This window comes from Malaclemys terrapin, chromosome 14, assembly GCF_027887155.1.
Source record: "Malaclemys terrapin pileata isolate rMalTer1 chromosome 14, rMalTer1.hap1, whole genome shotgun sequence".
Classification (NCBI taxonomy): domain Eukaryota; kingdom Metazoa; phylum Chordata; order Testudines; family Emydidae; genus Malaclemys; species Malaclemys terrapin.
In genome coordinates this window covers 15320902-15345374 of record NC_071518.1, presented here as the reverse complement: position 1 = coordinate 15345374, position 24473 = coordinate 15320902, and positions in this window count along the sequence as shown.

Below are 24473 nucleotides of genomic sequence, written 5' to 3'. Positions count from 1 at the left end.
GGTCACTCTCAGGTTCCAGAGTGCCTCTGTGTGTCTGAGGAGGAAAAAGGGTAAATAAACCCTCCGAGTTTTAAGTCACATTTATATTTTTATTCCAAAATGAGTTTTTTTATCCCAGTTTTTCAATAGCGTCTATGCCTTCTAATAATTATTCCACTAGCATATATGAAACTCTGTGCCCCCTTTTAAATGTGCTTATCTTTGCCTCTGATAGAGAAGAGGGAAACATAACAGAGTGATTGAGGGAGACCGCTAATAGGAGATATGGCATGAAGAGAAGAAGGACCCAATGCAATAGGACCTCTGTGCTCCTCTCCACTTCTGGAGATCATAATGACCCTAATCACACAGGGCTACATTGTGGCATTTATGACACAGCCCTGAGTAGGGAAAAGGCAGAGCACATTGTACCAGGTGTAGCATTAGAGACCCGGTGCCTCCAAGAGACTAGCTTTCTTGATGCTGCTTCTTGTGCAGAAGGGGGTGCTCAACCTTCTCCAGCCATGAACATTGAGCAGATGAACCAATATAGTGCACCAGCCTATGGGTCAGTGCAGAAAGTGAGTGGCCATGAACTCACTTCTTTCCCACCCCATTTCTAGTGACCTATTCCCCAGATTTCAGGGAGCAGAGATCCTACCATCATAAAAAAGCAGTTAAAGAGCTGTACAAGGGCTTCCTGCATGGCCCTCTGTCCCTGTAAACCAATTCAAGGACATTCATGGTCTGGTCCATGGGAGTGGGTGGGGAGAAGGTCATGTAATATATTCCTTCCATTATGTAGCTACCTCTCTCAGCTACATAGTCACTACATGGGATCGAAGAGGTAGGGCTAAAGAAAAGAATGGGAGCAGCTGCTCTACTATATTTGGAAGCATAGGGCAAAATTTCTGGGCCTCAAATAATCTCTGGCATTGATTAGGTCTGAGGCATGACTTGATTGCATTCTTGTGTTACAGGGTCCTCTAAGACAGTACAACGAAGGAATCTGGACTGGATCTATTTATATTCACTACTTCAGCATTCAAACTAGTTATGAGATGGACTTTAAAAAAATCTACTGCTTTTGCCCCTTTTTGTATGCATCACATTATTTTGCCCACTGTGATGGCAGATTTGCTTGTAAAACCACTGTCCATAATCTGTGAACCGCCCAGGAATTTGCTTGTATGATACACTCTCTGTAAATGTGATTTTCTAGTAATTTATTGGGCGGCAGCCTAGGTGGGGAGGCAGACACAGGAAGCAAATTCAGCTCTTCCATTTGCTAGGGTTCACAGGTCATTACATCTCTATATATTTAATATTGAACACAGAAATATCATACCAAGAAGCTATGTAAACCATTCAAGTTCATTTAAGACCTAATTTCAATACATTAGTGAAATAGGTGAAAATGTATTCCACAGAGGAGTTCAGCATACATCACCCTTACTACCTTCTACTTCCCAGTTATCTAACTTGCACCTGACAGCTTTTCCATTGCACAGATAAAAAGGTACAAATCAGAGTTACAAATTTTCAGGATTGCTTTTGTACCCTCTTTCTTCCCACCCACCCATGCAAATGTTCAGTTACTAGTTAACCTACAACACTCATGCTGTGCACACAATCTGTGACTCCAGTTAAAACAAGATTCAGCCACCAATTCAACATAGTCATTATATGGAAGTAAATATAAAATCACTGCTGATAAAATGTGTGGTTGATGCAAGCTTGGCAGAGTGGTAAAGGATTAGAACAGGGCAGTCATACCAAGTGATCTGCACTGCTTGGTAAGATGGGCTCATTCAAACAAAATGCATTTTAATATCGCAAAGGCAAAGTTATACAACTAGCAACAAGGAATGCAGGTCTGGGTTTAGTGTGTGGGTGGTGCTGGTAACCTGTGATATATGGGAAGTCAGACTTGATGATCTGCTGGTCTCTTGTTTGCTTAAACCAATGGTGGACAACCTGTGGCCCATCAGTAATCCACTGGCGGGCCATGAGACAGTTTGTTTACATTGATTGTCCGCAGGCATGGCTGCCCGCAGCTCTCAGTGGCCACGGTTTGCTGTTCCCAAGTTATAATTTCTACACACGGGTTTCAGACAAAACAAAAAACAAGTTTATTAACTTCAAAAGATAGATTTTAAGTTATTATAAGTGATAGCAAACAGATCAAAGCAAATTACCTTAGTAAATAAACATAACTGCAAGCTGAGCTTAACGCACTAGATAGATAGGATATGAATTAGCAAATTCTCACCCTGAGGGATAAACAGTTTGGCAGAATCTTAAGGCACAAGCTGTCTTGGCTTTTCCAGATTTTCATACACAGGCTAAAAATCCTTCTAGCCTGGGACCATCACTTCCCACAGTTCAGTCCTTGCCCATCTGGTGTTTCTAGGTGTGGTGTTGTAGGGAGAACAAGGTACCATCATGATGTCATTGTCCCCCTTTTATATCTTCTTCGCACTTGCTGGAAAGCTCTTTTGCTGTGACCTGGTTCAAACAGTTCCCATTGTGTAGGGCTATCTCTGAGAGGTTTGTATTGTACACAGTTCCTGGGGTAATACTTGTGCTTGTGTGCATTTTCTCAATAAGCCATTAACATTGTTTGGCCTTTTTACTCTTGTAGCTGAAAGGCTGCTTGTTGGTGTTTTCAACCTCACAACATGTTTCAGTCAAACATGTATAGCTAAACTTCATAACTTCACATACGACAATAGCACATACAATCCAACGAGATTTTACTGTCTAGCAGATCAAGACTTTTAGAATGACACCTCACAAGGCATACATTATACAAAGCATATCCTAATTATATGACAGTGGTGAATTTTAGGGTGCCAGGGTGTCACAGATGCTTTCTGAAAGATTTACGTTAGCCAAATACAATTTATGTTTTAGTCAGATACAAGTTACTGGGCTCAATATAGAAGTATCAGGGTGAAATGTAATGGCCTGTGATATACAGGAGGTCAGACAAGATGATTTAATGATCTCTTCTGGCCTTAAACACTATGAAAAATTACAATTACATGTCACATCTTTAATGTTATGATTATGACCATCACACCATCATGTTATACTTTGTAACAGAATGTGAAAAAATAACCCTTCATAAGGTAAATACCCTTACCACCCACATCAAAGTGCAATTTTTAGAGATGTCCCAAATTTGTGTTATTTCTTTGATACACCATTGTGACAAAGTACATCTTTGTGGCCCCTTGCTGAAGGCCCTGTTACACACTGCCCCAGGAAGGAGCAGTAGAGATGGGTCCTGCAATCCTGCCTAGAGAAGCCTTGTTGAAGCAGCCAATCAGAGCCCAGCAGGTTCAAATAAAAGGAGCTGCAGGTGGTTAGCATCTCAGTTTCTGGGTGAAACTAGAAGGGTGAGGAAAGGAGTTTGGTGGACTGTGTTTGCTAAACCTGGAAGTGAAAGGACCTGAGAACTCTAACTCTAAGGTAATGGATGGAGACAAAGGGGCTGGGTGGGAAGAGACCCACAGGAAATGCAGCAGTAACTAACTAAAGGAAGCAGTATGTGGCTGCTGTTTATAGGATCCCTGGGTTGGAGTGTGGAGTAGTGGGTGGAACTGGGTTATCCTATTAGTCACTAGTGAAGTGGCATAAAGCTGTGGAAGGTATGTAAGGCTCCTTTAGAAACCTGAGCAAAGGGCTGAAGACCTTGGTGAGAGCAGACAGTTTAGTGAACTCTTTGCTACCCCAGAAGGGGTTTACTTTGACTGTGTGACTTGGCTGGATGGCTGAGCTACTGAAGACCTGCCTAGTAAGGTTGGCAACCTATGGGGAGTGCCAGGAGTGGGACAAAGATGGCTGTACCACACCCAATTGCTTGGATGCACTTGGGAGGTGAGTGCTCCCAATCACAACTATCCACTCTTGGTAAGATTAAAGAGACAAGGAGGTTAAAACACTATCATTTAAGACAACTTAAACTTTTCTCCTTTATTTATTTATGCATGCACCCAAACGCTTAAAACTATGATGCTTTCAAAAATACGGTTTATCTTTAAAGAAAAAAACCTCTTAAAATTATAAGGCAGAGACTTGCTGTTTTGTGACTGTTGGGTGGGCATCCCTGGATGTTGTCTATGAACACCATTAATTCTTATGACTCGGGCCTAGCAATTCATTCATTTTTTGGTACAGTAATTGGTATAACAGGAACAGGCCAAATCCTCAAGCCACTCTGGAGGTACAAAGCCATTTTGAACATCCAGCTGGGGAGTACTCTTCAGTAGAGACTATCCAGGTGGCATAAAGCCCAACCAAGTTGATTTGTGCACCCCCATCCCACTGACATAGAAAACATCTGTGGGTCGGAGAGGCATGGACAGAGCATATCGCACTCTACAGATTCTATACTGACAATTGTCTCTAGAAGGTCAATCTACCTGTGCAAAGTAGAGTACTCCTGAGACTTATTCAGTCTCAGACTGTTTAGAGGGATCAGGGAGAGGATGGAAAGGTGGCAGAAAACTGTTTTCTGGTATGGTTGGAAATAAAATGAAATTTTAATTAAAAAAAACCCTACAGATGTCTAACTTCCCTTTAATTGTATATGAGTGTCTGTCTGTAGTTGGGTAGGATACACAAACTGCCTAGGGTTATTGCCTATGATGTGTTTACTTGGGGGAACACATACACCAGGGCCAAATTCAAATCTCATGTGACTCCACTGAGGTCAATGGATTTGTACCAGAGATGTATTTGATCCATTATCATAATTGAACATTCTAGTATGAATGCCATCTTCAGAATTACCTACTGTATATACTCGATCATATGCCGGTTCGTTTATAAGCCGACTCCCCCAAGATGGATAAGTAAAAATGGAAATTTTTTTTATACCCGTTCATAAGCCGACCCTATAATTCAGGGGTCAGCAAACTTTGGCTCCCGGGCCATCAGGATAAGCCGCTGGTGGGCCGAGATGGTTTGTTTACCTCAAGCGTCCGCAGGCACAGAGGTAAATCTATGTAAAGAAAGTGTCCCGGCATGCCGGGATGCTTATCCTGACAGGCTGGGACAGCAACTGCTGGGGAATTTTTTTGGGGGGGAGAAGCTGGGAGTCAGGGGAGTAACAGCTGTGACCACCCCTTACATGACCCCACCCCTAGCCTGGGACCCCCACACTCTCCCCAACCCATCCCTTTCCACCTTATCTGGGGAGTGCGAGGGGAGGATGTCTCTGGCACGGTCGCAGCCTGCTCGGGCCGGGCAGCGCAGCCGCAGCTGCTTCGGAGGCTGGGGGGAGCGCAGAGTGGCTGGAAGCGGAGAGACTCTGGCCCCGCTTCTTCCCTTCTGGTTCTGCTGGCTGTGCTGCCTCTCCTTGCTCCCTCTGTTAGGGGTAGGGACTGTGTCCCAACTCTCTCTCTATACCCGTTCATAAGCCAACCCCCTTCTCTGGTGCTTCCCTTTACTAAAAAAAATTTGGCTTATTGAGTATATACGGTAGTTTTATTTCTTGTTTCTCCAATGTAAAAGGATGCCATGTTTCCCCACAGAATTTAGTTTTTTATAACTAAATAATCAGAATTTCTGATAAACTTGTTTTTTCTTTTCTTTTTCTCTGCCCAAGTACTTCAGAATTGGAAGAAACAGGGCCCCTAAAGCAGCAACGTAGGGCTACCATGACAACTGTCAGACCTAGACAGCTTTTCTTTTAGAATAACAAATCCATTATTTGTTGATCTGTGGTTTTTGTTTTCCTTTTATCTTTCTTGTTCTTTACTATGCATCCAATGACTCATCAGTGCCTTGTTGTTCCACTTAAATAGATATATTTGTAAAGTTCTCGCCCTTCAGTAACATTCATTGAATAGCAAAAAAACTTCCAAAACCAGCAAACTGTTGTGTAGTGTGCCTGTTTATTTCCCTAAGAGTACATCAGAACATACCTTTTAATTATATTTTTTAAACAGTTGGTCTCTTGGTGCATGTGCCACCACTTTTTTCATATAATAATGAACTGTTACCCATTGATTTAGGTGACACACTGCTGACATGCATGTATGGGGGTGTACATGAACATGCACATGGAGGTCGCTGGCACACAGTCAATTTGACTGGTGAACTCACCTACTGCATTTGGACACGTATGCACTGCAATTGTAAAAAGAACTGTTCTATAGAACATAGTACATCTTTGCGTTGTTAGTGAAAATTCAAATTCAATAACTAGTTATGCATGTAAATTTGAGTATTGATTGGCTTTAAGAACCTCCTCACGTCCAGGGATCATTCTGTTAGAACTGTTAATTGCCTTACTATCTATTTCTGAGATGTATTTGACTTGCATCCTTTATTAAATGATGGGACCTACCTTGAAATAGCTCATATCTGATGTCTAGTAGTGAGAATAGAGGAGGAAGAGACCAGTTCCTGGAGCCCTGCCTTTCAGTTATAATGCACAACCAGAATTGAGTTTAAAGTGCAATCAGTTTGTTTGTTTTTCTTTAGTCTTCTACTGAAGCCATTTTACAGTCTTGTTTCATCAGCTTAATACTCTGATTTCAGGTTCATTTATATCCATATTTTAATACTGAAGTTAATTGAACATATGGAAGAACCCCCTCTTTCTGATGGCAGCTATGGGTTTTTCTCTAGATCATATTTCATGGGTGAGTCAACAGCTGCTGCAGTTCTGCTTGGCACAGTTAGGAGAGGCTCAAAGCTATCTTTGTGCTTCTTCAATCACCAGTGTTGCAAGGGCCTCCTGCAAAACAGAGCAGCCTCAGGGTTGCTGCCAGTTTTCAACCTTATCCCCCTTCTCCCATCGATATAGGGAGGACACATCAGCAAAGGTGGGAAGAAGTAGCAGACCCAGCTATGCTGGTCTTAGGCTAGCCAGTGACTATTTTGTTCTAGGTGGAATCTTCAGATTAGTTTTTTCATGGATCTTTATCACTGGGGCTTAACAAAGACTGGGATCTGGCCACAAGACTCTCCTTACCTTTGCCTCCTCCCACATACTGTGTAGCATAAATATGTCTCTCTCCTTAACTTAAACATCTCCCATCACTTCCCCCTTTCCATCATTATTTCTCCCCCTCATATCCCTTTCCAGTCATCTTTCACTCTCATGTGCTTCTTGCCAGACTATCATTCCCACCGTTTATTTAAGTGGCTTATGAACATCCATAGTTTTTCATTTAGGACTCAGAGCTCTGTTTTAGTTACTACAGTGCACTGAAGTACATTCTGCAGCATCTTCCATAACTAGATTTAGTTTACTTAAAGGTTTTTAAATGTTTCTATATCACTTATTTCTAAACTAGAAGAAATCATATTTAGCCTCAGAGTTAACTTTTGTGTCGCTATTTCATCCACAAAGAGCCTGCACACTATTTTCTCCTCACCATTCTTCTTTCAGTATAAAGGCAAAGAATCTTTGGGTGCTTTAAGCATTCTTTGTCAATAAGTTACCCTCCTTACACCCACCTAAATACTTTTCTATTACCTTCACTGACCTCTTGTTCCTTATGCACTGTACTTGAAACATTTCTTCTTTAATCCTATTCTAGTGCAATCTATATTTTGCTCACTACCTTGACCTTATCACTTGTCAGACTCAGATTCATTCTGTATTCTTGTGTGCTTTTTTTGCACCCTTGCTTTTTTGTTCACATGTTATTGTTGATCTACATAGACTTTCTTAAAAGACCTCAGCTAGTGCATTTATCATCGTGGGTATTAAACCATCCATTTCATTTATCCTTTCACCTCTTAAAGTGGGTTATAACAGTGGCTCTTTAATTCAGCATAAATGAAGATGTACTCTGTCCTATAAGCAACATGCTATCCTTATACATGCTTCATTGTGAGCATAACTGATAACTTTTGCCAGAAATAACCAATATTATTTCAAGATATATCAGTGACTACCTCCTATTTCTAAGGCTTTCATGATGGAATTTTTCCTCGTGGAAAATGTACTAAGAATTTGACTGAAGATTTCTGGTGAAAAATACTGTCAAGTTACTAAAAACCAAGTCAAGTAGCAGATTAACTTTTAGTTGCAAAATTAGCAGAAAGACCACTTTAGCTTCACATGGGTTCTCCCACACTGAAGAGTGAGGCTACTGTGGTGGATCTACAGCTATCTACAGACTATTGATAAATTATCTTGACAGTGTGTTAATGAAGTAGTAAGATTGCGGGGAAGTTGGGAGCTGGAACCTGATACATAGTCTCTTAAGTACTTGGACAGTGTATAAGAGTCAGCTGTTTTGAAATTCTACCTCAAATACCCTGCCGAACTCAGACCAGGTTGGAGCAGCAGATCAAAGCTGTAGAAATCATAGATTATCAGGGTTGGAAGGGACCTCAGGAGGTCATCTAGTCCAACCCCCTGCTCAAAGCAGGACCAATCTCCAGATAGATTTTTGCCCCAGATCCCTATATGGCCCCCTCAAGGATTGAACGCTCAACCCTGGGTTTAGCAGGCCAATGCTCAAACCACTGAGCTATCCCTCCCCCCCAAATGGAGAACAAAGTCTTTGACTGGTTTTAAAAATCTCCCCAGGACTGGGAGATGGAGAGAAGAGACAACCACGCTGCCAGAGACTAGGAATCTGGGGTAAGATAGAAATGTGGTTGAGTACTCTTAGGTTATGCTTTGTTATTAAGAACAAACAGTTTCTTAAAAATAAACTATTGTTTTGGTCACTGTATTCACTGCTGGTTACAAGTTCCAAAGAAAACAGCAGGTATCAAATCCTGTTGGAACTACAACACTTTATACACTGGGTGCTGTAGCCTAGAAGCCAGAGAGGAGTGGGAAATTCATGAAATTCCATCTTGAGAGAAATTAAAACACAGATGAGAAGGGGTCAGAGGTGCAGCAGCTGGTCCTGTCACCAGGACAGCTCCACCTGGAGTACTTTCCTCTTTCCTGGATATCTAATTGCTTGACATGGAGACAATATATTGAAGGGCTATTGCAGTTGTGCAGTGGCTCAATCCTAATGCCTTTTCTGTTAGGCTAGGTTTGCATTCTTTGAAAAATGTAACATCAAAAGGGAATGCTATTTTTTTGTGGCCAATATGCTGCACTGGGATTGAGAAAATGGAGAGCATGGAAGTCAACCTACTACAAACTTCTTGTGACCTTGTGCAAATGACTTAGTGTCCCTGTATCTCAATTCCCCATCTGTGGAATGGGGATAATAATGCTGCTTCTCCCCCACTTATCTAGTTAGATGGCAAATAGTTCTGGGCAAGGACTATTATATATACAGTTCCTACTATAGTGGGGTTCTGGCTTCCTAATATAAACTGTAGTCTACCATAAATAGGGTATAGAGAGCTTTGTAGCAATTGTATCATGATTTGATGAATAAGAAGGACAAGCTTCATACGTAGGAAGGCTAGAAGCAGCTCCCAGCATGGGGGAGAGCAGTACTATTAGGCTGCTCTTGAATGCAGCTTGTCAAATGCTGAAATTAGTCTTCTAGTTTGAAAGAACTGCATTCAGTTTAGTCTGTTCAGTCTCTTCTGCAGGCATTTTTACCACAGGCATTTGTGCCAGTGTCTGATCCCAAACTCTGGCATGAATAAATATTGAAAGAGCAATGTTTGCTACTTATTCACTGTCATTTGTTGTTTAGCAGTCACCTTCTGAGGGAGGAGAAGCAATATCCTGTTACTCAGGTAATCAAAGGTGGAATAGAAAGGAACAGTTTGTGGAAAAACCCACAGGCTATAAAAATTGTTTGTCCAAACTGTTCAGTGGATACGTACAATTCCACCTGCACAGATCAAGATCAGTTTAGGAATAATATGGAAATGGGGGGGGGGGGGGGAACAGAGGGGAAGAGGGAGAAGAGTGAATTCCCAATTAATTGAACCAGCTCTGATTGCAAATTTGGCTCTCTAAAACTTTCGGTTTATTACAGTGACACTGATTGTGAGAGATGTTAATTTTCATATTTTTTCCTCTAACAATAGCTCAGTTACCATAGTGCAGTGATGGGCAACCTGCAGCCTGCAGGTCACACACAGCCTATCAGGGTAATCCGCTGGCGGGCTGCAAGACCGTGTTTACAGTGACCGTCCGCAGGCACGGCCTCCAGCAGCTTTCAGTGGCTGTGGTTCACCAGTCCTGGCCAAGGGGAGCTGCAGGCTTCCTGCTGCTCCACGATGATAAAAACACGAAATGTTCTGCATCTTTCTGATCATATGTAGCCACTTCACTGTTTTATAGATCATTGCAAAAGGTCAGTCAACTTGTGCCAGGGCTTAAAACTGAAGAAGATGTAACGAAACATTAGGGAGCAGTGGTTAAATAAAGTAGGGCATCATGTCAGATGTAGAACAGCACTGCAGGCTTGGATTGCTTCTCAGAGCAAAGCTTGTGACATATCGCACCTTTTAAGATATGTTGGAAATAGAGACTCCAGGCAAAGAATAATTCAGGGAGGAGACCTAACAGAGGGCAGGGGATAAAGAGAAGACAGAGGAAAGACAAAGATGAAAGCTTAACAAGAGAGGGAGGGTTTTTTAAAGTTTAAATAGGGGAAAGCTCAGGTGCTGGAAAAAAGCTATTTGGTAAAGCTGCCTAGAAGAAAGTTGCTATTCACACAATGCACCATACTAGTCAGATAAATTTTATTTTTGAACCTGTTTCTCATGGGAACATCATTCAGACCCCTCAAATTGTGGATGTGGCTACTACTCTGCTTCTGCAGAGATGCCAACAAAAGCAATAATATTGAGAGATTCATGAATGATAGAGGTAGAGCATAAAGGCGGGGGGAGCAAAGAAGTACTCGGATATTTGTGGAACAGCCCAACTGTTGTTCCTTTGTGATAGCTCTGCTAGTAGTAATCAATTAATAGATAGACATGGGATGGGATATTCCATGAGGATTAGTTGTGTGTAGAAAAGATGGAAGTGGAGGGAAGATAAATGAGATTGCAGGAGAAACTTCCCATTTTGCTACCATATGCATATTACCTCATGTATGCCAGACTCCTGGCTTAAGTTGTCTATCTGTTTTGCAAATGAGGTGAATATAAAAGGATAGTTAATTGTGTATTAAAAGGAAAAGATCTCTCTCAGCCTTTGATCATGAAGTTTACCCTGGGTGCTCTATCCTGTACCCACTGATATCAGTGGTAGAACTCCCCTTGACTTTGGATGCAGGATCAGCCTCTCTTGACCTTTTAAGAGTTGATTAATGATCTACAGCAGTGGCTCTGCTATATCAGGTCACATCCAGAAACACTTCATGAAGGCCACAAGCAAGAAGGAAAATGGTAAGACTCGAAGAGATGAAAGTAGAGAACCAAGAGGAGATGACAAATACAGCAGCTACAGTACCCATCTCCTCAGACCAAATCAGTCTAATTTTATTTAGCCATTTTGGGGGGATATAAATGAACCCAAACCTGTTTGAACGCCTCTGCATTGTTCTTCATGTAAGAATGAGTTTGTCCCTAGAAGAATCACAGTTGTTACTCTTCCTCCCTGTTTCAACTGCAGCAGTAGAAATAGTAGACAGAGGCTTTATCGGGATGTCAAATAGGAGTTTAGTTTTTTATGTATATCCATTCAGTGCTATCTGATGCATCTTTGAAACTTCTCTCAAACGATAAGGCCACTCAGCTTTAAACAAACAACTATCTCTGTTTCACAAGTCATTTAAAGTCGCATGGTTCCTGTTCTCAAAAAATGTATTTTTGCAAACCAAAGTAGTGTGAATGGGATTTTAGTGTTTACACTGTTTGTCTGCAACCACCCCTCTTGCTCTACCATTTAAATTCTAATTTGTTTGGTACCTGTCTATTCTTGGCAAAGGTTTAAATAAAATGGTATTTAAATATACAGAATTCAACCATTCCTTTAAGATTGATAGATTCCAAGGCCAGAAGAGATCATTCTAATCATCTAGTCTGACTTCTAAAACATAGGTCATAGAAATTCCCCAAATATATACTAGAGCATATTGTAGTAGGGCTGTCAAGAGATTTAAAGAAGTAATTGTATGATTAATTGCACTGTTAAACAATAATAGAAAACCATTTAGTTAAATATTTTTGGATGTTTTCTATCTTTTCAAATGTATTGATTTAAATTACAACACAGAATACAAAGTGTACAGTGCTCACTGTATATTTTTGATTACAAGTATTTGCACTGTAAAAAAAAAAAAACACCTTTCAATTCATCTACTACAAGTAATGTAGTGAAAACTCTGTTGTGAAAAGAACAGGAGTACTTGTGGCACCTTAGAGACTTAGAGCTTATGCTGAAATAAATTTATAGAGCATAAGCTTTCGTGGACTACAGCCCACTTCTTCGGATGCTAAAGCTTATGCTCTATAAATTTGTTAGTCTCTAAGGTGCCACAAGTACTCCTGTTCTTTTTGCGGATACAGACTAACACGGCTGCTACTTTGTAATCTGTTGTGAAAGTGCAATTTACACATGTAGATTGTTTTGTTTTTTTGAGGGCAATCTACATGTGTAAATTGCACTTTCACAACAGTTTTCACTACATTACTTGTAAATTGCACTTTCATGACAAAGGTTGCCCTACAGTACTTGTATTTTTTCAATTCACCTCATACTATTTATTTTGTTTATCATTTTTACAGTGCAAACATTTGTAATAAAAAAATAATATACACTTTCATTTCAATTACAACACAAAATACAATTATATATGAAAATGTATAAACATCCAAAACTAAAATTTAAATTGGTATTCTATTGTTTAATAGTGCAATTAAAACTGCAATTAATTGCAATTAATGTGAGTTAATTGCATGAGTTAACTCCGATTACTCGTGATTAAATTTGATTGGATGCTTTTCTAAAAAATAAATCTTTATTTAAACACGGTCAAGGTTGACCCTTGGTAAATTGTTCCAGTGAGTAATTACTCACCGTTTAACACTCGCATCTTATTTCCAATCTGAATTTGTTAACTTCAACTTCCAGCCATTGAATCTTATTATACCATTTTCTGCTAGATTGAAGCGCTCATTATTAAATATTTGTTCCTCATGTAAATACTTAGTGTAATGAAGTCTCTCCTTAATTTTCTCTTTGTTAAGCTAAATAGGTTACAAAAGCTGCCATATAGTGAGACTTTGTTAATCCTTTAGGCATGCTTATGGCTCTTTCTGAACCCTAATTATCAACATCCTGCTTGAGCTCTGGATGCAGGAACTGGACGGTATGTTCTAACAGCAGTCACACCAGTGCAAAATAGAGGTAAAATTTCTTCTCCTACTCAAGGTTCCCCTGTTTATGCATTCAAGTATGGTATTTGCCCTTTTGGCCACAGTGTTGCACTAGGAACTTTATGTTCAGCTGAATATGCACCAGTCTTCCATCCTGTAAGTATGCCCTACATTCTTTGCTCCTAGATTTAGCCATATAAAAACACATTGTTTGCACAAACCCAGCTGAGCAAGTGATCTGGATCACTTGCTATCAGTGACCTGTACGTTTAATTATTTACTGCTCCCCAAACTTTCCATGTCATCTGCCAATTTTAAGTGGGAATTTTGTTTTCCGGGTCGCTGATAAACATAATAAAAAATGTAGGGCCCACAACCAAACCTTGTGGGAACCTAATAGAAGCATATTTGTTCAATGATTTCCAGTTTAGTTACATTTTGAGACCTATCAGTTAACAAGCTTTTAATACATTTAATGTTTACCATGTTAATTTTATCATTCTAGATTTTAATCAAAATGTCAGAAGTCTATTACATCAATATTATTGCCTCTACCAACCAAAGTTGTAATAACTATTTTTTTGAGGATAACTTGAAAGGATCTATTATCCATAGAGCCACCTGATTAGCATTAGTTAAGATAACCTGATTTAAATTTTTGAGTCCCAAATCAGCCAGGATTGATGTCAGCCTGACAGCCTATCATTATACAGGTCATCCCATTTATCCTTTTGAAATATTGGCACATTATTTATCTTCCAATCTTCTGGGACTTCCCCAGTGTTCCAAGACTATTGAAAATCAATATTAATGGTACAGTTATGCAGACCAACTGACTTTAAAATATCCAACTCTTGTAGCTGCTTAACATACTTTTTCTATTACACTAGTATCTCAGGAGTGGTTTTTCCCAAATACAGAAAAGAAATGTGGTGAATTCTTCTACGTTAAGTCAATCATTTTCATCTAGTAATGGACCAGTACCACTATTAGGATTCTTTGTTCCTAATATACTTTAAAAACAACAACAACAACAACAACCCTCCTTATTGTCCGTAACTCTTGTGTCCCTTTGCTTCCCTTCAGCAGTTTTCTACAGTTCCTAGTTTCTGATTTATATTAATTACTATTGGATCCCCATTTTATATATTTATAGAGACAGATCTGCCTTCACTTCCTCTCTACACCGGAGATATTGTTGGGATATATATATATATATATATATCCCAATCTCCCATTTTAAACCAATAGGACTGCCTTCCTCACTCATGGGATTGTAGCTTTTTGGAAATCTAGGAAAGTGTTCTTAAACAATTAAAAATTATCATTCATACTTAAATTCTTTTTCTCAGCTGACTTGGCTCAATGGTTTTTAGATTTGTGAAACTTGCCCTTTTAAAGTACTGTATGTATATGTAATCACTGGCCTAGACTCTCTTCTGTTTGCACGATGTAAGCAGAGTCAGGATGAGCTCTACCCTGACATCTGGTGGTGAATTATGGCGAGTGTGGAAAAGAACTCCAGGGGCTGATCTTGTTTGCATAGGCACACCCACTCGCCTGGCATGAAACAACAGCAACTCAAAGTGGTTACTTTGGCTGGTGTGGGATCCCCAGTTTCTCTGTTATTGGGGCAGGAAGAATAAAGTTTTGTTACCCTGATTCTGTGAATCAAGACCAGTGGAACTGTGTATGACAGAAGGACTGAGTAAGTCATTCACCATTACCTAAGTAGCATGTGCTTGTCAAGGGGCATGGGTTACAAAACCCAGTGAATTGAGAGAGGATGGGGACAGGTATTTGTACCTGATGGTATGGGCCCTCTCTGAGGGGTTGAAACACCAATTGCACTACCTCCTCTCTCCATTGTTGAATATCAGAGCTAACTTTTGATTCCATTAGAAGTCTAGTTACAGACTGCTGAACTGAATTCACTTTGGGCCAGTGGTGCACTAGCACTGGGGCTCCCCTACTATGAGCTGAAATCACAAAAGAGCTGAGATCACTGAGGCGGTGTTAACTAGTGGGGGAGCCTGAAGCTATAATGCTAAGCGGCTGGCAGAGCAGCTAGCAGAGTGGAGCCTTGTGGGACGGTTGGAGTGGCGCTGAGCGACTCACAGGTCGGTGAGTGGAGTGGCTGGAGGAGCAGCTAACAGAACAGAGCCTTGTGGGAGCGGCCCAAGGGACGGCTGGAGCGGAGCGGAGCGGCTCACAGGTCGGTGAGCGGAGCGGAGCGGCTCACAGGTCGGTGAGCGGAGCGGAGCGGCACGGCTCACAGGTCGGTGAGCGGAGCAGCGCGGTGCGGCACGGCTCACAGGTCGGTGAGCGGAGCAGCGCGGTGCGGCACGGCTCACAGGTCGGTGAGCGGAGCGGAGCAGCGCGGTGCGGCACGGCTCACAGGTCGGTGAGCGGAGCGGCGCGGTGCGGCACGGCTCACAGGTCGGTGAGCGGAGCGGCGCAGAGCGGCACGGCTCACAGGTCGGTGAGCGGAGCGGAGCAGCTGCCAGAGCAGTTCGTGGGACGGCAGGAGTGGGACTGCGGGTGGAGTGGAGCAGTTCGTGGTGAAGGCTGGGTGGAACCCCACGGAGAAGCAGCCGGTTGGCCTCGGATCACGTAAGGTGCCCCTTAACACCCTGCTCACACCCCCCCCCCCTTTTGAACTCTGGGGCTGCACTGATCAGGGACAGAGACTTTGGGGGGTTGTCGGACTTTTGGGACTTTGGTGATTCTTGGGTCGCTGGTTCCAAGAACCAACGGGAGAGGACACGGCCCAATTTGCTGGGGTGGGTCTTCGCTCATGGTTTGGTCTATGAACTCTAGTTGTGGTGTTTTTCCAATTTAATGCTGATGTCGTTTACCTCATGTTATTAAACATTTTCTGTTACACTCAGACTCCGTGCTTGCGAGAGGGGAAGTATTGCCTCTTAGAGGCACCCAGGGGGTGGTATGTAATTGTCCCAGGTCACTGGGTGGGGGCTCGAGCCGGTTTTGCACTGTGTTATTGAAGCGGAACCCCTAGATACAGAACCCGGCCCTTGTTGCTGCCAACTTAGATGGGCAGAAGGGTTACACATTATAAATGTGACCAACTCATGATCACTAAGCTACCATTCATTTTTAGTTCTGTGATCCATATCTGTCGAGACAAGGTCTAATATAGTGTCCCCCCACATTGGATGCAACAATTTCTGAATTAGGAAACTGTCAACATTGAGATGTACTTGGTTTATTCTTAGTGGAATGAGTGACTGGTAAAAACGATGTACAGTATACAATGGTAGGAAAAGGTGGGGCTTTTCAATGTTAGTGCAATATGCCTTCACCACACAAGGTTTTAAAACAGCTGCATACAAAATGCTTGATATTAAATCTGAAGTTTTGGACTTCCACTTCTTAATTATGCAAATACTGCTTTTCAGTTAATTTCCCACAAGGAAAAGATGCTATGGGGAGAAGGCCCAAACCTGCAAACTTCTCCCTTTGTTTAATTAGGCACACGTGATGTCCCATGGAGGCCTGACCCTGCTCATTTTGAAGTCAGTGACCCTAATCCCATTAATTTCCATGAAACAGGATCGGGGTCATACTTCTCAACATATGCAAAAGCAAAGTGTTCTGGATTAGGTGTGTTCAGTATTGTTTTGAGTTAGTATAAGCAGGACCCAGTTCCCAGAGGAAAAGATGTTATGCTAACATTGCTCTTGATTTTCATTACGATTATTGCTATTTTAGTTTAATCAATGCTTAGTGCTTGCATAATGCTCTTCGTTTTTACAAACATTAACTAATACCCATTAAAAAATGCTGTAAAGTTTCAGATGGCTGCAGGGATTCCCTTAGATGAAAGATTCCAAAATACTAGCTACAATATGGCAATTTAATGTCTCCTAATCAAGCCGCCTGGAATTTTAGTAAGCTAATCAGATTTCTCCCGCAGTCCTGCCCATTTGCTTTAATGAAGTTGAAAACTGAATTTATTTTAATATAATGCACACATTAATAAATCATGCTAAGCAATGAGGCAGGACAAATCAGGATCACTTGGGTAGGAAGTAGCAGTACGTGAAGCCTGCTGGTTTTTGTTTGCATTGATTTGGGGAGGAGGGAATAAGCCCAGACATTCATTTCATACCATTTAGATGCTCCCCTGGCTTGCTTCAAGCTTTGAAAACTCAGAGCAAAGCTAGGAGAAACTAGTGGGCATTGGTAAGTTGTGTGTGTGGTTTTGTCATCTCACCAGGACCTCTTCCCCTATTCCCACCAACATTCTTCCTGGTTACTAATTGGAAGAGGCCACCGGTCTACCGCATCATAGCAGAATTAATTTCATCTTCACTAAGCCATCCCTGGGAGATGGGAGTCAAATCGTGTCTTGAACATGCACCAGCATTCAGACATTGCTATGTATTTATTTCTAAGAAAAATGTCTCTGTATCTCAGAAGCACAAGTATCATATTTTGCAGGCACCCTCATGTTAAATACACTTGAACACTGAAGTAAACAGATGCTTTCAGCAAGTGTTTTCATTTTTTATTTTGATGTCAGGCTAGCTACTGCTTCCCTTGGTTTAACTTTTTTTTTATACCCACCTGTATACTATTTCTAATAGATAAAGTATCTTTTCTTTTTAAGCTGGCTCCTTCTGTGTCTGGAATTACATTGATACTCTGTGTAGATAACAAAGTTTGTTTCTAATGAATGAAAGGAATAAATCGGTTTCATGAACTGCAAAGGGATTTTTAAAGGCTTTCTTAAATTTTTTTTTAAAAGGACCTCACTTTTTGAGTACAGTATGCTTGGTATCATCGCAGGAATTGCATACAAGTGTTGTATGAAATAGCAGTGCCTATGTGAGTAAGTTTGAGACTAAGCTCCGGCTTCACAGTTCCTAACTCTAGGTTTATAAGAACGAAAATAGAAATTGAGAAACACACTCACTGTTCCTGCTTGGGGGATAGCTTTTCTGTTAATCCTTTGCTGCAGGCTCTCATTGGGTTGAAATGAGTGACTACTCAAACATGCGCTCTCCCCTCTCCCCCCCTTCAGCCCATTCTCCTCCTAGATTTAGCACCAATTGACTTTGTACCTTTCTAGGGATTAGTGAGATGAGGAATATCACTACACAATGCCAGTTTCAGTTCACAAGAACTTGTGCACACATTTTCCTGACTCTTCAGCCAAGACTTCAAGCTTAATAAACTTCATATCAGCAACACAAAACTCAGTTGAACTACAGTGCTAATTTTCATTGTGTTTCAAAGTAAGCCCAGATAGTAAAATTGTGTGTGTGTATAACCTTTTTGGAAAAAAAAAAAAAAGAAATGGGCTCACCTTTAAGCCCAAGTTCAAACCTTGGCAAAATGGCTTATGAAACCTAGTTGGGAGTTTCAAATTCATGATGAAACTTGAAGGTGAGGCTTATTTCACTGAGTACATCTTGCTCTTTATGGCTTTCTATGTCATCACTATCTACTTCACTTTACACTCCAAGGCCAGCATAAGGAAGGTGCTGTATCTTTTACTGTAGTAGGTGAATACTCCCTAGACAGCTGGAAGAATGGTTTATGGATTGCAATGAGCAGTTCATAGAGACATTCTAAACATGGTAGGATCAAGGTAGGAGTCCTGACTAGGAAGTAGGTGGAGATTGTTGCTGTTCTTGGTCATTAGACAGTTCAGAGGTGTAAGAGTTCATCATGGCTTCTCCCTAAACCCATCCCCAGAAATAACTTGTGTTTGTAGAAGTAAAGTCTGGGATTTCCATGAGCATGTAACTCCTAAATCCCATTTAAATATAATGGGATGTTGACATGTAAACTGATACCTAATGCTATTAAGAGCCTTTAGAAAACACACTGAGGTCTTAAAGCTTAAAACAAAAAGACCCCCACAAGTGACCCACCCACTAATTTTATTATCCCTCCAAAACACAGTACTTTTTTTCTCCTCTTGCTGGTATTGGAGCAGCACTTATACTATTTTGAGAGTTCTGCTGATATTGTTCAATGAGATTAGTGCCTCCAAAAACAATACTTGTTACAGTTCTGCTGTTTGATTATTCTTTGCACAATATATAGACACGTTTGTCTGACCCCCCTCCCCTCCCATTTTCTCTAGCTCCTTTATCTGTCTACTACCTTCAGAATATTTTTGGCCACAAGCTAAAAATAGCATAACATGCACTTCTAGGATAAATCTGTTTTATGTAAATAAGTGTTCAGAAGTGCAGATCTTCACCCATTCCTAGAAACTTGCTGTACTGATCGAGCAGCAGACCTTCTCCTGAACCTGTGGGCTCTTGATAAGTTTCTATGCCACAGTTAATTTAATAGGTTTATAACCAAATGGCTATGGCCTGAATTCAACATGCATATGAGGCCTCTGTGACTAGTTTCGTCCTTATCTCTCTCACAGATGTTTCAAGCAATCCCTCCTCAGGCAGCATAGTTCTCATTGTCAGGAATACAACCGCTAGGAGTTTTGATTTTCATGGGACTAGCTTGTACAGGTGTTTCACCTTTTATCCTAAAACTGAAGCATTAAGGGCTAATTCTTTTCTGATTTATATATCCTGTAATTCCACTAACCTTAAAGCCTTCAACCAACTGCAATGGTATTTCATAGGCAGGAGCGCAGCCAGCTTTTCTGCCGCCCTAGGCGGCAGAAGGTTCCATCCTGAAATGCCACCCCCACAGAGGTGGCGGAAGGTCCCGCCACCGAAATACCACCACGGTCGCCGCCCCCCAAATTGTAGTGTCCTAGGCGACCGCGGTGGTATTTCGGTTGCACTGGCCCTGTTCATAGGGCAGAATTGGACCCAGTGCTGTTTAATTTTAATTGAATTTCATAGCCCAAACTAGTTAATGGCTGCTAAGAAATGTATTTTTGCCCACCTGAGTCCTCAAGTTAATAATTAGGATTGAGTAGGGGATATTAAGTTTATTATGGGCTATGATGATTGGTAAGGTGAAAACCAGACATAATTTGAGACAGCTGCTGTCACTTTCACTTTTGTTTGAACAGAAATCAGGAACAAAATGTTTTCTGAGCAGCTCTAGTAACTCATGACTACTACTTATGATTAATTATGACGATGAAGGTTTATATTTTTACTTTTATTTGGAAAAGTAACTATAACAATTACAAAATACAGGGGTGCAATAGAAAGCCATATTTGTTACATCATAAGGCACTTTAAACTTGTTCAGTGCTTCATATTTTAAGAAAGCAATCAAAGGATGAAAGAAGCCATAGAAAGTCGAGGGGAGGGGGGGGGTTGAAGGATGCTACTCAGAACATAGCAAGTCAGAGAAAAGTAACTCTGCATAGAGCCAGGAAAATAGTTAACATACTGCAGTGACATAAGCCTACAACTAAGGGGTGTAGGTTGGAGCTTGCCCAGCTGTGGTGTATGCTACCTCTGCAGCTATTGTTGTGATAGGCTCAGTTCTGAATGAGGCACTGGTAACAAGGTACTTAGAGGTCAAATTAAAATAAGGTCCAACTGCCAAGAGTGAGAACTGCTCTAGGAAGTCTTAATTAAATAAAGTAGAACTACAGTATTGTATTGATTGCTCATCCAGACTATTAGCCCATGAATGTGTCATCTCAACTGTAGGCATGGTTAATTATGTGAGGTGAGAGGCAATAGGCAATGTTGTTACACAGTGAATTTCCATAGTGAGCACTATTTCCTTTCACTGGGGAAATTGCTTAGATGTGGTGGTTTCATAGGGCCTGTTCCTGCTCCCTAAAAGGGACTGTCAAGTTTCACTGACTTCAGTAGAAGTAAGGATCAGGCTATTATACATGAATAGTACTACTTTTTTTTTTTTTTTTTTCTAATGAGATGAATCATGAGGAAAAAAAAAACAGGTTAATGTTCTAATGGGCCTAATTATAATCAGGTGGGAGCTTGAAAAGGCAACTAAGGTGATTTCAGTGAAAGTCCATATGAAAAGCCCTAATTAAGAAGAATGATGGCCTTTACTTTAAGCCCCCTGAAGAATATAAGATGCTCTATTTAACTACTCCACACCCAGTAGCAAGAATATCCAAAATACCAGTGTATTTTTAAGCAAACAAAACAGCTCCTTTTTGGTTACAGCAGTCCATAGACTTATCTATTTGTCAGGGATGCGAGCAGACATGAAGCATTACAATGGACACATTTATGAGAATAAAATTAAATTGGAATCCAATAAAGTTTACTGAATGAAGTATTCATGTAATTAAAACATTTTCAATAAAATTGTAGTGCCATCATAGTCTGGGTACACCACAAGAAAGACAGACATTTGTTATGGATTTAAATCAGGCCACAACTTTATTATCTGCCAGGTGGCAGTCCTAGGCATCTATATAAAGTGTACAGTGCATGCAAATCCATGTTTATTCAAATCAGTTCTCCAAGGCTTCCACCAGCCCCGCCTTGTTTCCATCCAGGTCCCCCAGCCAACCCATGGCTTAGACCTTACCATCTGCCACCCTCATAAGTGTGTTAAGCTGAGCTATGAGAATGGGGGGTAGGAGGTTGGATCAGAGGAGTCCCCAACCCCCTCCCGCATTTTGTTTTGTTTTGTCAAGTACCTCCTTTTAAGTCCTTTTATCAGGCCATTTATCTGGTCACTGGTTGCCTTCCCTATGGAGTACCTGCACTGGACATTCACCACAAGGAGACGCCAGCAATTTGCTTGGCTGCCTCTCCCCCAACTCAGCCAAGTTCCCAGACATCTCCAGATGACCTCTTGCCTAGCAGCCCTACTGAAGAGAAAGAACCCGTTGTCCTATGTGTGATTGTCAAGGGGCACCAGCAGCTGCACTGTCCTTGACCCAGTACTGCAACAACAGCCCTCACAGAGGGCTGTATAGGCAACCTACTCTCTGGATCCTTGAATTGACAAGTTTCAGAGTAGCAGCCACATTAGTCTGTGTCTGCAAAAAGAACAGGAGTACGTGTGGCACCTTAGAGATTAACAAATGTATTTGAGCATAAGCTTTCATGGGCTACAGTCTGAAGTGGGATGTAGCCCACAAAAGCTTATGCTCAAATAAATTTGAATTGACAAGACTCCTTAAGAGAAAACAAAATAAACAACTTGTAAGCATGGAGCCAAAAATCTTAATTCCGCCAACCACCTCATATTCCAAGGTTTCAGAGACCCAGCAGAATCTGCTCGGGTTCACTGCTAGCCCCGGCGCACGCTCTCAAAATCTGTCAAACTGGAAATGAGACAAGGTGTCTGCCATTATCCATACCCAGCATGTGCTTGGAAGAAAAACAGATGTTGAAGGACAAACATTTGTAGAACAAACGCCCTTACCAACTTCATAACCCTATGTGATCTGGAAGTTTGGTGATTGATAACCTGTACCACTGACCTGTTGTCACACCAGAAGCACAACATTTTATTAGTCAGCTCTGATCCCCAAATCACCACTGCAACTAAAATAGGGAAAAATTCCAAGAAGATCATGTCACAACCCTGTTTTGTATCTAGCTGGTGGGCCATTTTTGTGCACACAATTTGCCTGGATAAAACACCCCAAAATCTGTGCCCCATGCCGCATCTGAGTGGATTTTAACACCCCCCCCCACCGTAATAACCCTTCCTGGCAAGAATGGGCTAAATGGATCCCAAAACGTCTCATAAACATGCCTGTATCTACAGGTGCTGTGAAAACAACCACCATCATTAAATGTCCAGCTAATAGCATTATGTGCCTCAGGCTCCTCCCGAGCTTGCTGCGGAATGAACAAACCATTGTCTGTGTGAACTCCTGGCACCCTTAGTGTCATCCACTCCAACCACAGTGTGTGATGAGATATGTCCCACCTTATTCCAGTTTGTGTTGCTGCCCTTAATCAAAAGTGCTTATCATAATTAAACCAGGACATGCTCCTAAACATATTGTGTACCTACCTAATTATGTCCATATACTTAACCAAGGCAGGGCTCCTCTCTGGGTAGGCTGTACTACAACACCTGCATAGATGAGGAAGGCAACCTCCCAATTTTTCTATGTTCTAGGCACCCTTGGCCTCTTGGCCAGCTCACTGTTTTGCTTGCCTTGCCCATTACACCTCCCTGTGCAATAGGGATAATATGTCCACATATTTGCTTCTCAGGATTTTATCTTTAGTTGTACTGAGTAGGTGAACTCCCATCGGGTCAGCCACCCCGGCATAACCATACTCAGGACTGCATGGAGGGAGTTCTGCAGAGACCTGTTCCCCCACAGGCCCCCCAGGAGTCTCTACTCTGTCCCATGAGGTTACATTCCCTGATGGCCGATGAGTCCCCATGTGCCTAAGGACTTCATTCCCAACACAGGCTTTGCTACCCTTGCTGGAGGCCTGCCCCGTCCTGCTACCCAAGCTTGAGACCATGTTGGGCCTACCCTGTGCAGACCCCTCACATCTAGCTGCCTGAAGCTGCTACAGTAAATGCAAATTAGCTTTCATCAGCTGTGTAACACTATCCGTGCTCCCACTGAAGGTGCCACTCCTAGGTGGGTCTGTCCAGGCTTCTGGACCTCTAACTTCTGGGCCCAGAGTATTCACTACCCCAATAGGCTCACTCCTGTCCCCCTCAGGTGAACTCACTGAGGGACTGGTTGAGCATGGTCCCTGCACTCCCTGTGGACCGCCACTCCTTGCCAGGCTGGAAGGCCAGATACCACCTCTGCCACTCATCCTCCCCCCCCCCCCCCAACTTCTGTCTGGTTCAGATCAAACTGACCCCTGGGATCAGCGTTACTCCCATCCTTCGTGTTCAGTGGAGGAGAACATCCTGGTTCTGGGTGACCCTGTGCCCTTTGGGAGCGCTGTAATGCTGTGGAGAAAACCTCAGAAACAACTTCACTGACCACTTGTTCCACAGCTCTGCTGACTACCCCATTAATCCACACAGCCTGCCCACCTGAATGCGTGGACGCTTCCCCTCGGTCATTCCCCTCCCTCAGTTCATGAGGCTGACCTGGGCTATGCCCTGGGTTATTAAACACACTACCCTGGGCATTAGGAGCCACTGTACTGGTGAGCACCCTATGCCCCTGTTGCAATACTGTCTCCCTTGGGTCTCCTTCCAGCCCTAGGGCTCCATTGGGACTGCCCTGTGTTGCAGCTGCTGCCTCTCCTTGTCCCCTTTCCAGCAAAGGTACAGACACCTGAGCCGCAACCTGCTCACAGCCAGGAAGAATTGCAGCCTGTTAGCCCATACACCTACTTGCAGCACGGCTGGTACATGAAACAGTTACATTT